This window comes from Trematomus bernacchii, unplaced genomic scaffold, assembly GCF_902827165.1.
Source record: "Trematomus bernacchii unplaced genomic scaffold, fTreBer1.1, whole genome shotgun sequence".
Taxonomy (NCBI): domain Eukaryota; kingdom Metazoa; phylum Chordata; class Actinopteri; order Perciformes; family Nototheniidae; genus Trematomus; species Trematomus bernacchii.
This window is the reverse complement of record NW_022987641.1, coordinates 514,205-536,713: the sequence shown is the minus strand read 5'-3', so window position 1 is coordinate 536,713 and position 22,509 is coordinate 514,205. Positions and strand designations below refer to the sequence as shown.

General features: G+C 40.4%; 1 long non-coding RNA gene and 6 other non-coding genes across 7 annotated transcripts; 6 read left to right on the top strand and 1 right to left on the bottom strand.

The window, feature by feature from the left end:
* Nucleotides 1–523: 523 nt before the first annotated feature.
* trnal-caa lies at nt 524–634 on the top strand. The gene is made up of 2 exons: nt 524–561; nt 589–634. It is a non-coding gene; the product is annotated as a tRNA-Leu (tRNA).
* A 1,713-nt stretch (nt 635–2,347) lies between these two features.
* On the top strand, nt 2,348–2,458 carry trnal-caa. The gene is made up of 2 exons: nt 2,348–2,385; nt 2,413–2,458. It is a non-coding gene; the product is annotated as a tRNA-Leu (tRNA).
* A 1,712-nt stretch (nt 2,459–4,170) lies between these two features.
* On the top strand, nt 4,171–4,281 carry trnal-caa. Its single transcript has 2 exons — nt 4,171–4,208; nt 4,236–4,281. It is a non-coding gene; the product is annotated as a tRNA-Leu (tRNA).
* A 2,594-nt stretch (nt 4,282–6,875) lies between these two features.
* trnal-caa lies at nt 6,876–6,986 on the top strand. The gene is made up of 2 exons: nt 6,876–6,913; nt 6,941–6,986. It is a non-coding gene; the product is annotated as a tRNA-Leu (tRNA).
* Nucleotides 6,987–10,269: 3,283 nt separating this feature from the next.
* trnal-caa lies at nt 10,270–10,380 on the top strand. Its single transcript has 2 exons — nt 10,270–10,307; nt 10,335–10,380. It is a non-coding gene; the product is annotated as a tRNA-Leu (tRNA).
* Nucleotides 10,381–12,986: 2,606 nt separating this feature from the next.
* trnal-caa lies at nt 12,987–13,097 on the top strand. Its single transcript has 2 exons — nt 12,987–13,024; nt 13,052–13,097. It is a non-coding gene; the product is annotated as a tRNA-Leu (tRNA).
* Nucleotides 13,098–16,973: 3,876 nt separating this feature from the next.
* LOC117485051 lies at nt 16,974–19,969 on the bottom strand. Its single transcript, XR_004556191.1, has 4 exons — nt 19,912–19,969; nt 17,422–17,568; nt 17,299–17,332; nt 16,974–17,011 (listed from the first exon to the last, which is right to left on the bottom strand). It is a non-coding gene; the product is annotated as an uncharacterized LOC117485051 (long non-coding RNA).
* Between the last annotated feature and the right edge of the window lie 2,540 nt (nt 19,970–22,509).

Sequence of the window (22,509 nt, the reverse complement as noted above, 5' to 3'; positions counted from 1 at the left end):
AGACTGAGGTTAGGACCGCCTACCTCTTAATAAATAAATGTAAATGAACATAAATGTAGAAATACATTAAAAAATATTAAAATGTGTGTTCTGTTTTATTCTCAATTGTTTTAATTATTCATACAATCATTTATTTATTTCGAAATGTATTTATGCATTTATTTATTCTTGTATTTATTTAATCCTGTATTTATTTCCACATGTATTCATTTCTGTATGTATTTATTATTTTATTAATGTAATCCTGTATTGATATATTTGTTATGCATTTATCTATACGTGTGTCATGTTCCGTCCTCCATTGTACGTCTGAAATAAATCTATTGCCGATAAGCAATGCGTGTGGAAAAAAGAGGTTGGACATCTTTGTAGGTCAAATTAAAGGCGCCATAAAACACACAAATGTGAGTTGTCAATAAGTCTGTGGAAAGGAAATTACAAAAGGAAAAGTTGTAAACGTTAAATAACTAAGATGACTTTCTGTAGTTGTACAAATATCTAGAATGAATTCATTCTCCCAGCTGTCAGGATGGCCGAGTGGTCTAAGGCGCCAGACTCAAGGTATCACTCCTTCCTGTGAAACGGGACTTCTGGTCTCCGAATGGAGGCGTGGGTTCAAATCCCACTTCTGACAAAGTTTTAAACTTGTTTCTCTGTGAACATATACATATAGTAACCTACAAGCCGTACAACCAAAAAACAGAAAACAAGTACTTCAAATAGCCAAATTCACTAGTTTAGCTGCTAGTAAATATGGAGGACGCAAACCTGACTTAAATATAAATAAATCAATGAAATGTATACATTTTATGAACTCCGCTACAAAAAAAACTGTAAGTATCTTATGTTAAGGTCTACCTAAATATAAGATACTTAAACTTTTCAATCTGGTCAGCCGCATCCCGCAGAAGGTCTGTCAGTGGCCTTCTAGTAGAAGCCATTACTAGAGAGTTGCCGTGTGTACAGGGATGGTAGAGCCAAAAATCAGCTCCTATCGTCTCTCTATCCACTATTCCTTGACCTCTGTGTGAAACGTCACGGGGTTAAGGAAAAGTGGAGAATTCAAAAGGACTTAGGAAATGAGACTGTGGTGCTTTGACAATCCGACTGCATTGACACTATCCAACATTTTATTAATGTGCGTCTGCTGTGGAGAAACTACAGTTCTCTGTACAGCGGACTACTTTGAGCGCATCTAGACTTTGCACCGTGCGCTCATATGGTGTGGTTCTATGAAGGCTTTATGAACGTGGAAAGCCATTACTAGAGAGTTGCTGTGTGTGTACAGGGATGCTAGAGTAAATACAAATGTATTTATTATAAACTTGTTAGGCCTTAACCTATCACTGTGTATATCCCTATTACACTGTGAAATGTTGAATTTAGTTGATCATTTCAGTAAAAAGTTGTAAAATGCTCAATAAGCACCGTAACTTTCATGATATGCATTTCTCGGTCACGATCGGTTGTTTCCGTGAACTGCTGAATGTTGTTTCACGGTAAATGTTGCGGCCACAAGGTATTGTGGGACGGCAATTTCTCCTTTCCTTTCGTAAAGGAAGGTCCAGTGTTTCCTAAGCTAAAGGAGGTTATAAAGGAAGTTTCAAAGCTCCTTTCCTATCATCTAGAGAATTCAAACAGCTCTTATCATGGCTGCGACTTGGATACTCACAGGTCATTTCACTTCGTTACAAACCTTTCTTAGCTAAACTGAGAATTCCACCGCAACCAATGGATGTAGTATGACTCGCTACGGATCGCTTGCTTCTGCCTGGCTCCAACATTAACCAATCCTGCTTCAGACTGAGGTTAGGACCGCCTACCTCTTAATAAATAAATGTGAGTGAACATAAATGTAGAAATACATTAAAAATATGTAAAAATCTGTGTTCTGTTTTATTCTAAATGTTGGTATTATTTATACATTCATTTATTTATTTGGATATTTATTTATGCATTTATTTATTATTGTATTTATTTAATCCTGTATTTATTTCCAAATGTATTCATTCTGTACTGATTTGAACATGTATTTATTATTTTATTAATGTAATCCTGTATATATTGATATATATGTTATACATTTATTTATTTATCTATACGTGTGTCATGTTCCGTCCTCCATTGTGCGTCTGAAATAAATCTATTGCCGATAAGCAATGCGTGTGGAAAAAAGAGGTTGGACATCTTTGTAGGTCAAATTAAAGGCGCCATAAAACACACAAATGTGAGTTGTCAATAAGTCTGTGGAAAGGAAATTACAAAAAGGAAAAGTTTTAAACGGTAAATAACTAAGATGACTTTCTCTCGTTGTACAAATATCTAGAAAGAATTCATTCTCCCAGCTGTCAGGATGGCCGAGCGGTCTAAGGCGCCAGACTCAAGGTATCACTCCTTCCTGTGAAACGGGACTTCTGGTCTCTGAATGGAGGCGTGGGTTCAAATCCCACTTCTGACAAAGTTTTAAACTGGTTTCTCTGTGAACATATACATATAGTAACCTACAAGCCGTACAACCAAAAAACAGAAAACAAGTATTTAAAATAGGCAAATTCACTAGTTTAGCTGCTAGTAAATATGGAGGACGGAACATGACATAAGTATAAATAAATAAAGGAAATGTATACATTTTATGAGCTCCGCTTCAAAAAAAACTGTAAGTATCTTATGTTAAGGTCTACCTAAATATAAGATACTTAAACTTTTCAATCTGGTCAGCCGCATCCCGCAGAAGGTCTGTCAGTGGCCTTCTAGTAGAAGCCATTACTAGAGAGTTGCCGTGTGTACAGGGATGGTAGAGCCAAAAATCAGCTCCTATCGTCTCTCTATCCACTATTCCTTGACCTCTGTGTGAAACGTCACGGGGTTAAGGAAAAGTGGAGAATTCAAAAGGACTTAGGAAATGAGACTGTGGTGCTTTGACAATCCGACTGCATTGACACTATCCAACATTTTATTAATGTGCGTCTGCTGTGGAGAAACTACAGTTCTCTGTACAGCGGACTACTTTGAGCGCATCTAGACTTTGCACCGTGCGCTCATATGGTGTGGTTCTATGAAGGCTTTATGAACGTGGAAAGCCATTACTAGAGAGTTGCTGTGTGTGTACAGGGATGCTAGAGTAAATACAAATGTATTTATTATAAACTTGTTAGGCCTTAACCTATCACTGTGTATATCCCTATTACACTGTGAAATGTTGAATTTAGTTGATCATTTCAGTAAAAAGTTGTAAAATGCTCAATAAGCACCGTAACTTTCATGATATGCATTTCTCGGTCACGATCGGTTGTTTCCGTGAACTGCTGAATGTTGTTTCACGGTAAATGTTGCGGCCACAAGGCATTGTGGGACAGCATTTTCTCCTTTCCTTTCGTAAAGGAAGGTCCAGTGTTTCCTAAGCTAAAGGAGGTTATAAAGGAAGTTTCAAAGCTCCTTTCCTATCATCTAGAGAATTCAAACAGCTCTTATCATGGCTACGACTTGGATACTCACAGGTCATTTCACTTCGTTACAAACCTTTCTTAGCTAAACTGAGAATTCCACCGCAACCAATGGATGTAGTATGACTCGCTACGGATCGCTTGCTTCTGCCTGGCTCCAACATTAACCAATCCTGCTTCAGACTGAGGTTAGGACCGCCTACCTCTTAATAAATAAATGTGAGTGAACATAAATGTAGAAATACATTAAAAATATGTAAAAATCTGTGTTCTGTTTTATTCTAAATGTTGGTATTATTTATACATTCATTTATTTATTTGGATATTTATTTATGCATTTATTTATTATTGTATTTATTTAATCCTGTATTTATTTCCAAATGTATTCATTCTGTACTGATTTGAACATGTATTTATTATTTTATTAATGTAATCCTGTATATATTGATATATATGTTATACATTTATTTATTTATTTATACGTGTGTCATGTTCCGTCCTCCATTGTACGTCTGAAATAAATCTATTGCCGATAAGCAATGCATGTGGAAAAAAGAGGTTGGACATCTTTGTAGGTCAAATTAAAGGCGCCATAAAACACACAAATGTGAGTTGTCAATAAGTCTGTGGAAAGGAAATTACAAAAAGGAAAAGTTTTAAACGGTAAATAACTAAGATGACTTTCTCTCGTTGTACAAATATCTAGAATGAATTCATTCTCCCAGCTGTCAGGATGGCCGAGCGGTCTAAGGCGCCAGACTCAAGGTATCACTCCTTCCTGTGAAACGGGACTTCTGGTCTCCGAATGGAGGCGTGGGTTCAAATCCCACTTCTGACAAAGTTTTAAACTGGTTTTTCTGTGAACATATACATATAGTAACCTACAAGCCGTACAACCAAAAAACAGAAAACAAGTATTTAAAATAGGCAAATTCACTAGTTTAGCTGCTAGTAAATATGGAGGACGGAACATGACATAAGTATAAATAAATCAATGAAATGTATACATTTTATGAGCTCCGCTTCAAAAAAAACTGTAAGTATCTTATGTTAAGGTCTACCTAAATATAAGATACTTAAACTTTTCAATCTGGTCAGCCGCATCCCGCAGAAGGTCTGTCAGTGGCCTTCTAGTAGAAGCCATTACTAGAGAGTTGCCGTGTGTACAGGGATGGTAGAGCCAAAAATCAGCTCCTATCGTCTCTCTATCCACTATTCCTTGACCTCTGTGTGAAACGTCACGGGGTTAAGGAAAAGTGGAGAATTCAAAAGGACTTAGGAAATGAGACTGTGGTGCTTTGACAATCCGACTGCATTGACACTATCCAACATTTTATTAATGTGCGTCTGCTGTGGAGAAACTACAGTTCTCTGTACAGCGGACTACTTTGAGCGCATCTAGAGACTTTGCACCGTGCGCTCATATGGTGTGGTTCTATGAAGGCTTTATGAACGTGGAAAGCCATTACTAGAGAGTTGCTGTGTGTGTACAGGGATGCTAGAGTAAATACAAATGTATTAATTATAAACTTGTTAGGCCTTAACCTATCACTGTGTATATCCCTATTACACTGTGAAATGTTGAATTTAGTTGATCATTTCAGTAAAAAGTTGTAAAATGCTCAATAAGCACCGTAACTTTCATGATATGCATTTCTCGGTCACGATCGGTTGTTTCCGTGAACTGCTGAATGTTGTTTCACGGTAAATGTTGAGGCCACAAGGTATTGTGGGACGGCATTTTCTCCTTTCCTTTCGTAAAGGAAGGTCCAGTGTTTCCTAAGCTAAAGGAGGTTATAAAGGAAGTTTCAAAGCTCCTTTCCTATCATCTAGAGAATTCAAACAGCTCTTATCATGGCTGCGACTTGGATACTCAGAGGTCATTTCACTTCGTTACAAACCTTTCTTAGCTAAACTGAGAATTCCACCGCAACCAATGGATGTAGTATGACTCGCTACGGGTCGCTTGCTTCTGCCTGGCTCCAACATTAACCAATCCTGCTTCAGACTGAGGTTAGGACCGCCTACCTCTTAATAAATAAATGTGAGTGAACATAAATGTAGAAATTAGGGCTGTCAGTCGATTAAAATAGTTAATCGCGATTAATCGCAAATTAATCGCACATTTTTTATCTGTTCTAAATGTACCTTAGAGGGATATCTTTCAAGTTTTTAATACTCTTATCAACATATGAGTGGACAAATATGCTTTATATGTTTGTTTATTATCATTTGAACAATGACAAATATTCTCATGAATATTAAACACAACAACCTCTGAACATTACAAATATTCGCTTCAATTCAACCTGGAACCTCTCTCATACAATAATTGTGTGTGTGTGTGTGTGTGTGTGTGTGTGTGTGTGTGTGCGTGTGCGTGTGTGTGTGGAGACACTGTGATGGATCGTTGGAGGAGCTATGTGCAGCTCAAGGCATATATGCTGCAACGGGAGCTGCCTGGACGCTGCAATCATGTTGCGCGTACTATCCGTGCTGAGTGTGCTGACTTTTCGTACAATGTCCCACTGTCTGGCTACCTGCATAAAGTCAAGTGCTCGGCGCAGTTGTCGGCGAAATGTCATTGAAACAGCTCCTTATATCCGTTAGCGCAGCTAGCTAGCACCAGATGCTAACAACAACAACACGTAAGGTGTGCCTCGCTCGCGCGAGTCGCACCACACATACACACTCCCTCCCGGTCCTCCCGATGGCCAGTCCGGGCCTGCCAGTGAGCGTGGAAGTGTGGTCTGCCACAAGCGGGCGGTAGGAGCGGGGCTGTCAGCATCAGCTTGTCGATGGTATTTTAAACTCGATGCGCTCTGAAACTACGGCGGCCGAGGACAAAAAATACACATGCGTTAATCGCGTTAAAATAATTAGTGGCGTTAATTTTTTTTTGCGTTAACGCGTTATTAACGCGTTAACTTGACAGCCCTAGTAGAAATACATTAAAAACATGTAAAAATCTGTGTTCTGTTTTATTCTAAATGTTGGTATTATTTATACATTCATTTATTTATTTGGATATTTATTTATGCATTTATTTATTATTGTATTTATTTAATCCTGTATTTATTTCCAAATGTATTCATTCTGTACTGATTTGAACATGTATTTATTATTTTATTAATGTAATCCTGTATATATTGATATATATGTTATACATTTATTTATTTATTTATACGTGTGTCATGTTCCGTCCTCCATTGTGCGTCTGAAATAAATCTATTGCCGATAAGCAATGCGTGTGGAAAAAAGAGGTTGGACATCTTTGTAGGTCAAATTAAAGGCGCCATAAAACACACAAATGTGAGTTGTCAATAAGTCTGTGGAAAGGAAATTACAAAAAGGAAAAGTTTTAAACGGTAAATAACTAAGATGACTTTCTCTCGTTGTACAAATATCTAGAATGAATTCATTCTCCCAGCTGTCAGGATGGCCGAGCGGTCTAAGGCGCCAGACTCAAGGTATCACTCCTTCCTGTGAAACGGGACTTCTGGTCTCCGAATGGAGGCGTGGGTTCAAATCCCACTTCTGACAAAGTTTTAAACTGGTTTTTCTGTGAACATATACATATAGTAACCTACAAGCCGTACAACCAAAAAACAGAAAACAAGTATTTAAAATAGGCAAATTCACTAGTTTAGCTGCTAGTAAATATGGAGGACGGAACATGACATAAGTATAAATAAATCAATGAAATGTATACATTTTATGAGCTCCGCTTCAAAAAAAACTGTAAGTATCTTATGTTAAGGTCTACCTAAATATAAGATACTTAAACTTTTCAATCTGGTCAGCCGCATCCCGCAAAAGTCTGCCATGGCCTTCTAATAGAAGCCATTACTAGAGAGTTGCCGTGTGTACAGGGATGGTAGACCCAAAAATCAGCTCCTATCGTCTCTCTATCCACTATTCCTTGACCTCTGTGTGAAACGTCACGGGGTTAAGGAAAAGTGGAGAATTCAAAAGGACTTAGGAAATGAGACTGTGGTGCTTTGACAATCCGACTGCATTGACACTATCCAACATTTTATTAATGTGCGTCTGCTGTGGAGAAACTACAGTTCTCTGTACAGCGGACTACTTTGAGCACATCTAGACTTTGCACCGTGCGCTCATATGGTGTGGTTCTATGAAGGCTTTATGAACGTGGAAAGCCATTACTAGAGAGTTGCTGTGTGTGTACAGGGATGCTAGACCATGGTAAATACAAATGTATTTATTATAAACTTGTTAGGCCTTAACCTATCACTGTGTATATCCCTATTACACTGTGAAATGTTGAATTTAGTTGATCATTTCAGTAAAAAGTTGTAAAATGCTCAATAAGCACCGTAACTTTCATGATATGCATTTCTCGGTCACGATCGGTTGTTTCCGTGAACTGCTGAATGTTGTTTCACGGTAAATGTTGCGGCCACAAGGTATTGTGGGACGGCAATTTCTCCTTTCCTTTCGTAAAGGAAGGTCCAGTGTTTCCTAAGCTAAAGGAGGTTATAAAGGAAGTTTCAAAGCTCCTTTCCTATCATCTAGAGCAGGGCTCTCCAACACGTCGATCGCGAGCTACCGGTAGCTCGCGGGCAGCTTTTCAGTAGCTCGCCGCTCGATTATCGATTATAGCGTAGTAAGGTTGCTTATTGATTTTTCGGCCGCGGCTGGACCATAACGTTTTTTTATTTTAGAATTTTTTCTGTCACATGAATATCAAATGGTCGGTGACGCAGAGATCAAGGAACAGACGTGACAGCAGCACAGCGACATCACACACGGAGCAGTCTGCTTTCTCCACCAACACCAGTCCAGAACCAACAGCAGAATGACCCGCTCTGAATCAGGCCCTGTCGCTGCGCCTCAGAGACACACAGGGAGGGATTTGTGTTTTTGAAAAACACTCGTTATCGTCATGTCAGGTTTTTGGTGGATTTAATCAAGTCTTGGATTGCAGAGTATGAATGTCCTCTTGCTATTTTCAGTTGATAAATACTTGTGTAAAGTTTGTGAAGGCAGGAGGAAAGCTTCCGCGATCACCGTCTCCTCTCCGTTCCTCCAAACCCCGCCCCCTCCCTGAAAATAATGAGTGACAGGCTGATAGTGACCCGATAGAAACTTTATTATTCACTTAATCACTGATTGAGATATGATGAAGCTAACTTAATCTCATACATTCATGGGATTTATGTAACAGTAAGACAGATAATGTAAGTGTGCACCCACATGCACTATTTTTGTTTTTATAATGCTATTGTAAATACTCCTGCTGTTTTCAGACTCAAGTCATGTGTGTGATGCCACATTCAAGACATTCAGTGTCTTTTTTTTAACAGAAGACCGTAGCTAGAAGCTGCAGCTAGACTGCAGAGCAGAAGTATTAGTTTTTTGTTTTTGAGAATGGAACCATTTTCACACACAGATATACGGAGGCTAGACCTATACAATTGATTTATTATGGTTTATAATTTAATGTCAAGACGAAGAAGAAGAAGAAAAAGATGGCTGAACAACTGTTCAGTGTCAATCCTGTGGAGATCTCCAAAATAATGTTCAGCTTAAGTCTCAGCAAAACTCACAACATTTCTGGAGCCTTGTAGACCCAGAAAACTATAAGAACATTCACCAAGCAGCACTGAAAATGTCTGCTTTATTTGGTTCTGTTCTACATACCTTTGTGAAGCAGCTTTTTCTGACATGAATGAAATCTAAATACAGAACAAGACCGACTGATGAACATTTAAATGACTCTATTAGTGAACCTAAGTGGGTCCAGCATACACCTCTATGGTGGACTGCATGCAGTGCCATTCATCTCACTAAAAAAAGAGTGAAATGCTTGTAAGGTGGTGATTAAGGACACTTATGTGAATGTTCAGTGATGTACTTATTATGTGGGCCATAATAATATGTGAGAAATCTTCGTTTTCTTGGACCTTATTTTTGATAAGCTTTAGGTATTGCAATTTCACACGTGTACAAAAGTATAGCTTAATTCAACTGATGAGGGCTATGTGAATAAATGTAAGCAATGTGATGCAAGTAGCTCTTGGCCACTTTCATTTTTTGAAAGTAGCTCTCAGATGAAGAAAGGTTGGAGACCCCTGATCTAGAGAATTCAAACAGCTCTTATCATGGCTACGACTTGGATACTCACAGGTCATTTCACTTCGTTACAAACCTTTCTTAGCTAAACTGAGAATTCCACCGCAACCAATGGATGTAGTATGACTCGCTACGGATCGCTTGCTTCTGCCTGGCTCCAACATTAACCAATCCTGCTTCAGACTGAGGATAGGACCGCCTACCTCTTAATAAATAAATGTGAGTGAACATAAATGTAGAAATACATTAAAAATATGTAAAAATCTGTGTTCTGTTTTATTCTAAATGTTGGTATTATTTATACATTCATTTATTTATTTGGATATTTATTTATGCATTTATTTATTATTGTATTTATTTAATCCTGTATTTATTTCCAAATGTATTCATTCTGTACTGATTTGAACATGTATTTATTATTTTATTAATGTAATCCTGTATATATTGATATATATGTTATACATTTATTTATTTATTTATACGTGTGTCATGTTCCGTCCTCCATTGTACGTCTGAAATAAATCTATTGCCGATAAGCAGTGCGTGTGGAAAAAAGAGGTTGGACATCTTTGTAGGTCAAATTAAAGGCGCCATAAAACACACAAATGTGAGTTGTCAATAAGTCTGTGGAAAGGAAATTACAAAAAGGAAAAGTTTTAAACGGTAAATAACTAAGATGACTTTCTCTCGTTGTACAAATATCTAGAATGAATTCATTCTCCCAGCTGTCAGGATGGCCGAGCGGTCTAAGGCGCCAGACTCAAGGTATCACTCCTTCCTGTGAAACGGGACTTCTGGTCTCCGAATGGAGGCGTGGGTTCAAATCCCACTTCTGACAAAGTTTTAAACTGGTTTCTCTGTGAACATATACATATAGTAACCTACAAGCCGTACAACCAAGAAACAGAAAACAAGTATTTAAAATAGGCAAATTCACTAGTTTAGCTGCTAGTAAATATGGAGGACGGAACATGACATAAGTATAAATAAATCAATGAAATGTATATATTTTATGAGCTCCGCTTCAAAAGTAAGTATCTTATGTTAAGGTCTACCTAAATATAAGATACTTAAACTTTTCAATCTGGTCAGCCGCATCCCGCAAAAGTCTGCCATGGCCTTCTAATAGAAGCCATTACTAGAGAGTTGCCGTGTGTACAGGGATGGTAGACCCAAAAATCAGCTCCTATCGTCTCTCTATCCACTATTCCTTGACCTCTGTGTGAAACGTCACGGGGTTAAGGAAAAGTGGAGAATTCAAAAGGACTTAGGAAATGAGACTGTGGTGCTTTGACAATCCGACTGCATTGACACTATCCAACATTTTATTAATGTGCGTCTGCTGTGGAGAAACTACAGTTCTCTGTACAGCGGACTACTTTGAGCGCATCTAGACTTTGCACCGTGCGCTCATATGGTGTGGTTCTATGAAGGCTTTATGAACGTGGAAAGCCATTACTAGAGAGTTGCTGTGTGTGTACAGGGATGCTAGACCATGGTAAATACAAATGTATTAATTATGAACTTGTTAGGCCTTAACCTATCACTGTGTATATCCCTATTACACTGTGAAATGTTGAATTTAGTTGATCATTTCAGTAAAAAGTTGTAAAATGCTCAATAAGCACCGTAACTTTCATGATATGCATTTCTCGGTCACGATCGGTTGTTTCCGTGAACTGCTGAATGTTGTTTCACGGTAAATGTTGCGGCCACAAGGTATTGTGGGACGGCATTTTCTCCTTTCCTTTCGTAAAGGAAGGTCCAGTGTTTCCTAAGCTAAAGGAGGTTATAAAGGAAGTTTCAAAGCTCCTTTCCTATCATCTAGAGAATTCAAACAGCTCTTATCATGGCTGCGACTTGGATACTCACAGGTCATTTTACTTCGTTACAAACCTTTCTTAGCTAAACTGAGAATTCCACCGCAACCAATGGATGTAGTATGACTCGCTACGGGTCGCTTGCTTCTGCCTGGCTCCAACATTAACCAATCCTGCTTCAGACTGAGGTTAGGACCGCCTACCTCTTAATAAATAAATGTGAGTGAACATAAATGTAGAAATTAGGGCTGTCAGTCGATTAAAATAGTTAATCGCGATTAATCGCAAATTAATCGCACATTTTTTATCTGTTCTAAATGTACCTTAGAGGGATATCTTTCAAGTTTTTAATACTCTTATCAACATATGAGTGGACAAATATGCTTTATATGTTTGTTTATTATCATTTGAACAATGACAAATATTCTCATGAATATTAAACACAACAACCTCTGAACATTACAAATATTCGCTTCAATTCAACCTGGAACCTCTCTCATACAATAATTGTGTGTGTGTGTGTGTGTGTGTGTGTGTGTGTGTGTGTGTGTGTGTGTGCGTGTGCGTGTGCGTGTGTGTGTGGAGACACTGTGATGGATCGTTGGAGGAGCTATGTGCAGCTCAAGGCATATATGCTCCAACGGGAGCTGCCTGGACGCTGCAATCATGTTGCGCGTACTATCCGTGCTGAGTGTGCTGACTTTTCGTACAATGTCCCACTGTCTGGCTACCTGCATAAAGTCAAGTGCTCGGCGCAGTTGTCGGCGAAATGTCATTGAAACAGCTCCTTATATCCGTTAGCGCAGCTAGCTAGCACCAGATGCTAACAACAACAACACGTAAGGTGTGCCTCGCTCGCGCGAGTCGCACCACACATACACACTCCCTCCCGGTCCTCCCGATGGCCAGTCCGGGCCTGCCAGTGAGCGTGGAAGTGTGGTCTGCCACAAGCGGGCGGTAGGAGCGGGGCTGTCAGCATCAGCTTGTCGATGGTATTTTAAACTCGATGCACTCTGAAACTACGGCGGCCGAGGACAAAAAATACACATGCGTTAATCGCGTTAAAATAATTAGTGGCGTTAATTTTTTTTTTGCGTTAACGCGTTATTAACGCGTTAACTTGACAGCCCTAGTAGAAATACATTAAAAACATGTAAAAATCTGTGTTCTGTTTTATTCTAAATGTTGGTATTATTTATACATTCATTTATTTATTTGGATATTTATTTATGCATTTATTTATTATTGTATTTATTTAATCCTGTATTTATTTCCAAATGTATTCATTCTGTACTGATTTGAACATGTATTTATTATTTTATTAATGTAATCCTGTATATATTGATATATATGTTATACATTTATTTATTTATTTATACGTGTGTCATGTTCCGTCCTCCATTGTGCGTCTGAAATAAATCTATTGCCGATAAGCAATGCGTGTGGAAAAAAGAGGTTGGACATCTTTGTAGGTCAAATTAAAGGCGCCATAAAACACACAAATGTGAGTTGTCAATAAGTCTGTGGAAAGGAAATTACAAAAAGGAAAAGTTTTAAACGGTAAATAACTAAGATGACTTTCTCTCGTTGTACAAATATCTAGAATGAATTCATTCTCCCAGCTGTCAGGATGGTCGAGCGGTCTAAGGCGCCAGACTCAAGGTATCACTCCTTCCTGTGGAACGGGACTTCTGGTCTCCGAATGGAGGCGTGGGTTCAAATCCCACTTCTGACAAAGTTTTAAACTGGTTTCTCTGTGAACATATACACAAGGGTGTAACTTTGGTTTGAGAAGTGGGGGGGACACAAAACAGGGGGTCCTCCGCAATGAAATATTTTCTCAATTTAATTCCATTTCCTGCCTTTCTACAAATATATTAGGGACTATAGTGTTAACAAATCCAAGAAAAATGTGTAGTGTATATAATGAGTGTGCACACTTATCTAGTATCCTATCCATGTGAACCTGTTTTATTTGTGATTACCTGACATCCTCTAGGGGGGTCCGGGGGCATGCACCCCGGGAAGATTTGTTTCTTTAAATTGAAGTTGAATGCATCAATCTGGTGCACTTTGAGGGCAACATTAAGAGATTTATGGATACAGTTCTCAACACTCATATGAAACAGAACTGTATATATTTCAATAATCAAAAGCCATTAGAATATGCTCACAACCAATAACAAATCATTGATAAACTCCTCACTCCTATCTTTATCTTACCTAGTCTGCATTTTTTCTTTTTATTTATGCATATTTGACTAATCACTCCCCTTTCAAACTGTGTTTTTTATTTTTGTACTGACCTATAGTACACATTGGAAGGATTTCTTAACTTATTTTATATACAACTATATATTACATAGATGGAAATATTTGTTTACATAGATGACCAAACCGTTTGAGACCCACTGAGATAACTAGACTAAAGTTTACAACCTAATCACTCAGAGAGTCCTTTACCTCCCTGAGCTGACGTTATCTCTCTCAGTCCGACACGAGAGGACTCTCCCTCTCCTTATTGTTGAAACAGCTTCTAATCTCCGTTAGCTCCGAGCTAGCACCAGATGCTAACAACAACCCACGTAACTCTCTCAGTCTCTCTCTCTGTCTCTCTCTCTGTCTCTCTCTCTCTCTCTCTCTCTCTCTCTCTCTCTCTCTCTCTCTCTCTCTCTCTCTCTCTCTCTCTCTCTGTCTCTCTCTCTCTCTCTCTCTCTCTATCTCTCTCAGTCTCTCAAAGTCCGACAGGAAAGAGCTCTCCCTCTCCTTATTAGGCGCGTTCACACCAAGTACTTTTCCCACAGTAGTTCCTGAGAACTTTAGTTCATGAGAGTTCTTTTAGTTCTGACGAACTAAAGCAGATCGCGTTCACACCAAAATGAGTTCCTGGGGGTGGATTAGGCAAATGAGCCGCTGACGTCACTTCTTCTTCTTCTACTTAGATTTTCCTGGCAGGCTGCAAACAACTTCACGGCGAGTACAGTAGGTGGCGGTATGCACCTTAAAGTTGCAATCCGCCAAAAAACCGAGAGAAGAAGAAGAAAAGCTTCCGCTTCCGCTGTATGCTTCTGTTTACCTTCCGACCTCAGACACGGTATGGAGTTGACGTCGTAACGGAGTTATTTAAGCCAATAACTCAGCCACAAATAAAAATACAGATCGACCATTCAAATGCAATAGAAATGCTGAGTCGGAGGCGAAGGCGGTTAAGAAGCCTTAACAAAAGGATTGGACCACGAAAAGCACACGCTATGGACATGTTTCGATAGCTGAGGATGATGACCGTTATCACGCCCAAAGAACAGCAATGGTACGTTCATTAAATCACATTAATACTATCTAATGTAGGATTTATGGAGTTATGTAGGGCTAATTTGTGTCTTTGTATGTATTCCAGATATGCGAATACTACGGAACGCGTCGTGTCCCGCGCTCTCTCTGGGTGAACAATAGAACCTCGGCCTGGTGTGCAGTGGATCTTATGCCCCTTTCACACCAACGCAACTCTGGTTCAAGCTCCGTGCTAGAGCTTTTCTGGTTCAGAACCGGTTCTTCGGTTTAGCGCCGGCTCTTTTCACACCGCTCAGAGCCCGACTGGTGCTGCCGCTGCTGCGTCATGACGTCACAGTTTACGTCGCTGAGTTTCTCCCCAACGCCGGAGCTCACCTCACAACAACAACGGGCCGGGGACTGCGTTGCTTTTAATCATACGAAGCCAGATTAAATTAAATAACGACTTCTCCAACCTTATACTTTTCTCCAGAGTGCCGTGGTTCATTGTTTATTAATGTGTTTCAGCGGCATTTACCGACCGCTGCAGTGCTGGCCGGCTGCTCTTCCACGAGTGTATTCTCCCGTTAGCTCCGGGTTAGCTCACACGGCTCTAAAGTATTCACTGTCTGACTGTCACACAAGCAGCTGATACATATCCCCAGTTCCCCTTAAGTGAATGTGTGTCAGTCTGAATTGACGCTGTTTGGCATCACAACGCTGTTATGAAAGTTTCTCTGGTATAACATGGGTGATGTTAGCATAGCAACCGAAGCTAAACTGACTACTTGCTAAGCAGTTTTCTACAGGCACTTTTTACCGACGTATTTTTCATTATGATTCTACTTGTGATAGTCGGACATGACAACCTGTGCAGCCCATGTATTGATTCCATCCGATAGCTGCTATAATAACAAACAAAACGTCTGCCTGCTCTCCACAATGATCAATAACAGCGAACGGATGGTCAAAGTAAGGTACAAATAAACAGAATCACACGAAGCCTGGTTAGTGTTGCCTGACTTTATAAAGTGTGTTTTTTTTAACAAGTGTGTGGTTGCGTTCTAGTCACTTTGCTCAGCACTACTGCTTGTTACAACTTTTATTTGCCGTACTCGCCTTAAGTGTTAGCTCAGGTTAATCTCGCCCCCCTCCGACGTAAGCGTGACGTATGCGGTTCTTGCTTCTCGACGGACAACTTTTTGGTGCTCGAAACGAACCGGATTCCGGAGCTATGACGCTGCTCCGCTGCGGTGTGAACAGGAAAACCCGGTGCTTTTCAAGCACCAGCACCGAACCGGCCCTGAAACACCGTTGGTGTGAAAGGGGTAAAAGTGGATCTTTTCAACTCCTCTGTATTCGCCTGGAAGCAACCATTGGGGAGACGCAACCTAAACAAATCGCCACGGGGCAAGACACGCGCACAGCCCTTGAGGCATCTGAACAGCATGGAAATTGTAAATTGACAATAAAGCTGATCTTTTGTACTGTGCATTTGGTTCTCTCTTTTATTTACCACAGTCAACAGACACAATTACAATAGTGCAGACACACCTTTGTGCAAAGATTAAATGTCAGTATCAAAACAGTACTCGTACTGTATATTTGTATATTATTATAAGTATATTATTATGTTAAATGTGTGTTAAAGACAATGGGATGAGGTTGAAAGCTCTTTAAAAGCTTTTGTATACCATCTTTACTGTGATAAATACATACATGTTAAGCATACACATCTGAAGAACTACGTTACACACACACACACACACAGGTTAGTCTGTGTACCGCTGCACTGCTGCTGGTTTAAACAAAGACAGTCATGATGCTAGTGCCGTGCATGTAGGTTCTCTTTTATTTATCAGAAGCAGATCAATAAGTGTCAGTAGTATCAAAACAATATAATAACAGTGGCAATATATATATATATATATATATATATATATATATATAAAATCACAATAATACAAAATTAACTGTCCCAGGTGTAGGCAATTTGGGGTGAAGTGTCTTGCCCAGGGACACATGACATCCTGACTGCAGTGGGGTTTGAACCTGTGCTCCCCTGATCCGAACACCAACGCACCAGACCACTGCATCACACGCCTCCCAACAAGTCATTGTACAGTTTATCAACGACAAGTTTTTCTTAATTTTTGTATTGAAGGCCTGTTGGATTTAATCAGCTCGCTTAGCACTGCCAGAAGCCCAGCCAGAAAGGTATTTTGTTGCTCCACCTAGATTCCTGGGCCTTGTGTGAATGCAGCAGCCGTTCGTCGTGCATCTCCTTGGCACGCAGGTCCTCATTCTCCTTGCTGACCATGGCACGGCGGGCCATCGCCATGATGGTGTCAAGGAAGCTGTCATCGCGTGCCCACTTTCCTAAGGTGAAATATGCAAGATACAAGATCAGTTTAATCGCAAATAGATACAAATTAAACGTTTTACAATTTTAATGCAAGCATTAATGATGCTATGAAGCTTTGAATGATTCATACCGTAATAGAATAAGCCACATAGTCTTTAAATAGCCTTAGACACTTGACAGTGACTTTATTTAAAAGTTATTTCTGTCTGTAATGCATCTTTGCACCACATTGACATGATAAGCTGCAACAATCACATTTAAATTAAATAAGTGGAGGTGGAGTGTGACTGTGTGTACGTACCATTTGACGATTGACCAGACGATGTGGACCCCATCTGCAAAGCAAAACAAGTTGATCTTACAAACACTTCCTAACATGTAAACAACGCTCTGTATGAACGTGTGAAGCAGAGTGTTAGCCCACCTTGGGGGAGCGTGTCTGGGGTAAGTTGACGGAGTGTTTCAGCCTTTTGACGGCCTCAGTGATGGCCTGGGTCTCCGTCTCGTCCAGAGCACAGCACAGGTTCTTCAGAGTCTGCACCACCCGCTCCACCGTCTTATACTGGGTGCTCTGAATATAGAGATACACGTTGGTCAGAGGTAGGAAGGAGCGGAGTACAAATACCTCGTTACTGTACTTAAGTACATTCCATTACTTATTTTTCTGATCACTTTTTACTTCTACTTCTTACATTTTGAACACAAATACCTGTACTTTCTACTTCTTACATTTTGAACACAAATACCTGTACTTTCTACTTCTTACATGTTGAACCCAAATACCTGTACTTTCTACTTCTTACATTTTGAACACAAATACCTGTACTTTCTACTTCTTACATGTTGAACACTAATACCTGTACTTTCTACTTCTTACATGTTGAACCCAAATACCTGTACTTTCTACTTCTTACATTTTCCAAACAGGCTGGTTACTTTAGTTTGAATGTGTGTTTGGTGGCGTGATCATTATTATTTAGAGTCATTGCGTGCCTATTGATTTGAACACGATCCGTGTATCCATCATTTCCTGGGGCCTCATTTATAACGCCTTGCGTAGGATTGACGTAGGAAGGTTGCTTACGTAGTACAAAGCACAAAAATAGGTACATACATTTTCCGCCATTTTCCGATTCACAAAACATTGCGTACCGGCGAGGGAAGTGCGTACGGCACTCCCTACGCCTGTTTCCCTTGATAAATCACAATCGACTCGTAACGCCCATATTTGCCTATACATAGTCAAAGAAACGCCCATTCATTCATTCATTTTTGACTGACTGCATGAAGAAGATCGCAGGAAATTACGATAGAACAGCTAAAAAAGACATCTCACACCGTGTCAGATTTTGGTTATTGTGGGGAGGTCGAGATAAATCATATTGTTTGGTGGATGCAGTTTGAACCAGAGTAGCAGCATGGAGGTCGGATCGTCACCAAAATAAATAAATAAGTGGTCCGAAAAAAGTTAATGACAAAAAAAATACACATAACCTTCCTCAGGCAGTGTGTTTGTCCCGGGGACAGGAGACACCCCCTTGATGAGAAACTGTAAGAAATGATCGGGGAATCCCTCCGGAGTGGAGTCATGACGACTGGATCTGAATTATTTTTGTTGTATTTGGTGGTTTGTGTTCCAGCTGTCGATCAGCAACTATATATACATAATCCACCAGTTAAAGGAAATACAACTAATGGATTGTGTTATATTAGCTGTACAATTTACCACATATGGTGTTCTTAGTTTCCATACCTCCTGTGTTTTACGAGCGACTTATCAAGTCTTGGCAAACGGCATAAAACACGATTAAACGTGATAGTATATAAAACCATGCTCGTATCTACAACCTATAGAAATGCAAAACGGCGTCAGTTTAGACGTAATTCTGTCCTCCTGCTTACCGCATCATTTATGAGAAAACATTTCATAACATTAACACAACATATTCGAGGTGGTTTTAAATAGCATATCCGTATTTATTTATTTCTCCAAGTTATGTTTTGTGTGCACTGAGGAGTCTCAAACAGGCGTTTGTTTAATCATTTTAAGATTGGCTTTAATCAATGTTTGAAAATGAATTCTTCATATTTGATAAATGAGAGGTAACATTTTATTTATGGTATTATTTCCACATATTTCTCTCCATTCTTCCTTCTGCCAACGGTGTCGCAGTTTCTCGTCTCTCCCGTTTGTGTGCTTAGTGCGTACGCATGGGTTAGAGTTTGCGTGGAGGACAGCACATTTTCCCGTCAAGTTAGTATTTTATAAATCGCAAACATTGCGTAGAAACTGGCGTACGCCATTTTTTGAGCGTATATCCCTTTATAAATGAGGCCCCTGGTCTTCTCTAAAGAAGAGGGACCAATGAAAACGTTGTCATGTTGCCGTTGTTCAGCATGGAAACATTCATTAGCTAACAATGACATTATTGTTCTAATAATATAAAGGGAGGTCAGGTACTCTTTAAAACAGCTGGTAGTTATGGGTACTTTTTACTTAAGTACATTTCAAAGCCCTCTTTACTTTTACTTAAGAAGTTTTACCAGAGTATTTCAAACACGAGTATCTGTACTTCTACTTGAGTAAAGGATGGAGGTGTGTGGCGCAGTGGATAAGTGCATTGGTGTTCGGATCAGGGGAGCACAGGTTCAAACCCCACTGCAGTCAGCATGTCGTTGTGTCCCTGAGACACTTCACCCCAAAGTGCTCCTGTGGGGATTGCCCACAGTATTGAGTATGTAAGCTTTGGATAAAAGCGTCTAACAAGTGACATGTAATGATTCAAAAAGCTTTTGAATATTGAATAACAAACCAATGTGGTTTACTTGTTATCCACAGTTTAGCTGCTAAATGTTTTTTAGCAATGCTTTTCTTTGTGCTCCACATATCTAAATGTATAAAGTGTGTTTTCACCTCCGTTCCCTCCTGTTTGCTGCAGTATGGCAGCAGCGGTCAGGATGGACCGGGCACAGGGTGTGGAGCTGCCTACTCTCAGCGGGGGGGAACTGAACGTGGAAACTGTGTTTCTCTGAGGGATCCTCCATGTAGTCTGAGAAGCCTTCTGAGGAAACAAGGTCAAACTATTTAGGATAATACAAGGAACAATGTTTTAGGCAGTAAATAGAATTTCAATTACATTTCTACTTAAATGTGCAAAAATATTAGAACATCAGTCTTTGTGGCATGCAGGTAATCAACTGTTTAAGCTTTTACCATTAACATGTAGAATGAATGTTGCAAATTACTTGAAATTAGAGCAACTACAATATATTGTTTACCTCAGTGTAGCCACACAGGTCCAGCTAGCATGCTAATTGCTAACGTTATATTATCGAGTTATCCCGGAGGGGAAAACTAGTTTCTAATCCTGAGAGAAACACCTCGCCTGAAACACACGATTAGTGCCATGAGTTAGTGAAGCAAATTACAGAACATTGCACACTTATTCACAAGTCAAAACGTGTTCATAGCGGGCATGGATGAGAATAGCTAGCTAGCTAGATGTTATTAGCCAGCTTGGACCTAACGTTAGCAAGTTCTACCGTGGCTAGCTCGATCTACTGAGCAAATAAAAGTACATCTAAGACCAGTATTGTGCAGATTAAAACAGTGCAGTGCATGTATTTTATTTTACCTTGGTAGTCGTCCCGACATGACTTTGCCAGGTCTGCTAACTTTGCTGATCCACGGAAACTGCATTCAGTAGAAGCTTCGGAATGTGGCGCTTCGCGTCCTCCGAGTCAATCGCCAGAAGCGCAGACACATCCTCATCCTCATCCTCATCCTCATCACTCCACCGCTCCAATTGATTTATTTAGTGTTGCTATAATAACTGCTTTCACAAAAGGAATCTCTTCGTGTGTGCTGCGAAGCGAGGAAATACAATGGCCGCTTACAACAAAAAATTCTGAGTCAAACGGGCGTGGTTTGCATTCCGCACAGCCAATCAGACGTACGAACTACTTTATCCCACGAAAGACCCTGCTCTGTGGCAGGGACTGAATAGCGAGTCTCGCGAACTAAGTTGAGCTACTTTAGTTCCTGGGGCTTTTTGGTGTGAACGCAAATATATCGTAGTTCTGATGAACTATTGTGGGAAAAGTACACCAAAGTACTCCGGTGTGAACGCACCTATTGTTGAAACAGCTACTAATCTCCATTAGCTCCGAGCTAGCACCAAATGCTAACAACAACCCCCGTAACTCGAGACTCTATGTCTCTCTCTCTGTCTCTCTCTCTTTCTATCTCTCTCTCACAAGATGCGCTCGTGCCACACACACACACACAGACGCTCCTCCGTGACGATGACCGCTTGCGTAAAAAAAAAAAAAGAAAAATTCAAAAGTGGGGGGGACACAAATGGGATTTTGAAAAATGGGGGGGACATGTCCCCCCTGTCCCCAGTGGAAATTACGCCCATGCATATACATATAGTCAGGGGTGCACACAACTTTCTCAGTGAGGTACTCAGATGAGTACCTGGACTCACGGACCGTCCACACAGCAGCGTTAAAAAATCTTGAAACGCTTCTGCCCATTCACTTTGAAATGGGGTGACGTCACTTTGCCTCACTTTTCGCCAAACTGCATTGTGGGCAGGCGAGCGGAGATTTTCAGGATTTTCAGGATTCAAAGTTGAGCAATGTTCAACTTTTGAAGCTGAGGTGGAAGCGTCAGCCAATCAAATCCCGTGTATGCAAATCTGACAGTTCAAGTGCTAGCCAATCAAACCGCGTGTATGCTGGGAGAGACATACCGCAGGTAATTTCCTCATATTCCAAAAAATGGAGGAGAAATTAATTATAGCGGTAGGGAATCACCCGGTGCTTTATGACCAGTCCCTATTTACCTACCGGGATATAAACCGGAGGAGCCAGGCATGGAGGGAGGTGGCAGAGACAGCGGTATGTTTTCGCCTGTTTGGGGAGTTTATATCCAGTTTACTTCAAACTTTTTTGCTTCGTATGTCGGGGGCGGGAGATTCATGTGATTGGTTGTTGGTGCCTTGCTCGCAAAAAATCCCCAAGCTTCAAATACGCCCACCTCCAAGATTTTTTTAACGCTGCTGTGTGGACGGGCCGTCAGTGTTTGGTACTCCAACTTCTGGCGATTGTCAAAGGGGGGGGGGGGTGGCGTCAGTGGAGTACAGCGCTTCGCGATTGTCAACAGGGGGGGGGGGGGTGGAGTACAGCGCTTCGCGATTGTCAACGGGGGGCGGGTGGCGTCAGTGGAGTACAGCGCTTCGCGATTGGGTGGTAGTGGAGTACAGAGCTTCGTGGCCGCAGAGCGTGTGAACGTTGTGATCAGCTGTTTTAGCGCAGGGCTGCTGTACAGACCGACGTTAACAACAGCCCTGTCTGTGCACACGGAGACCGACTCTGTCGTCCGGTGAACTAACCGCCTTCTAGAAAAGCTTCACATTTACGTCGGTACGCAAATGCGCTTTGTGACACAAGTGACAGTACGCATTTCAGATTGTTGCCGCGCATGCGTACCTGCGTACCAGTTATG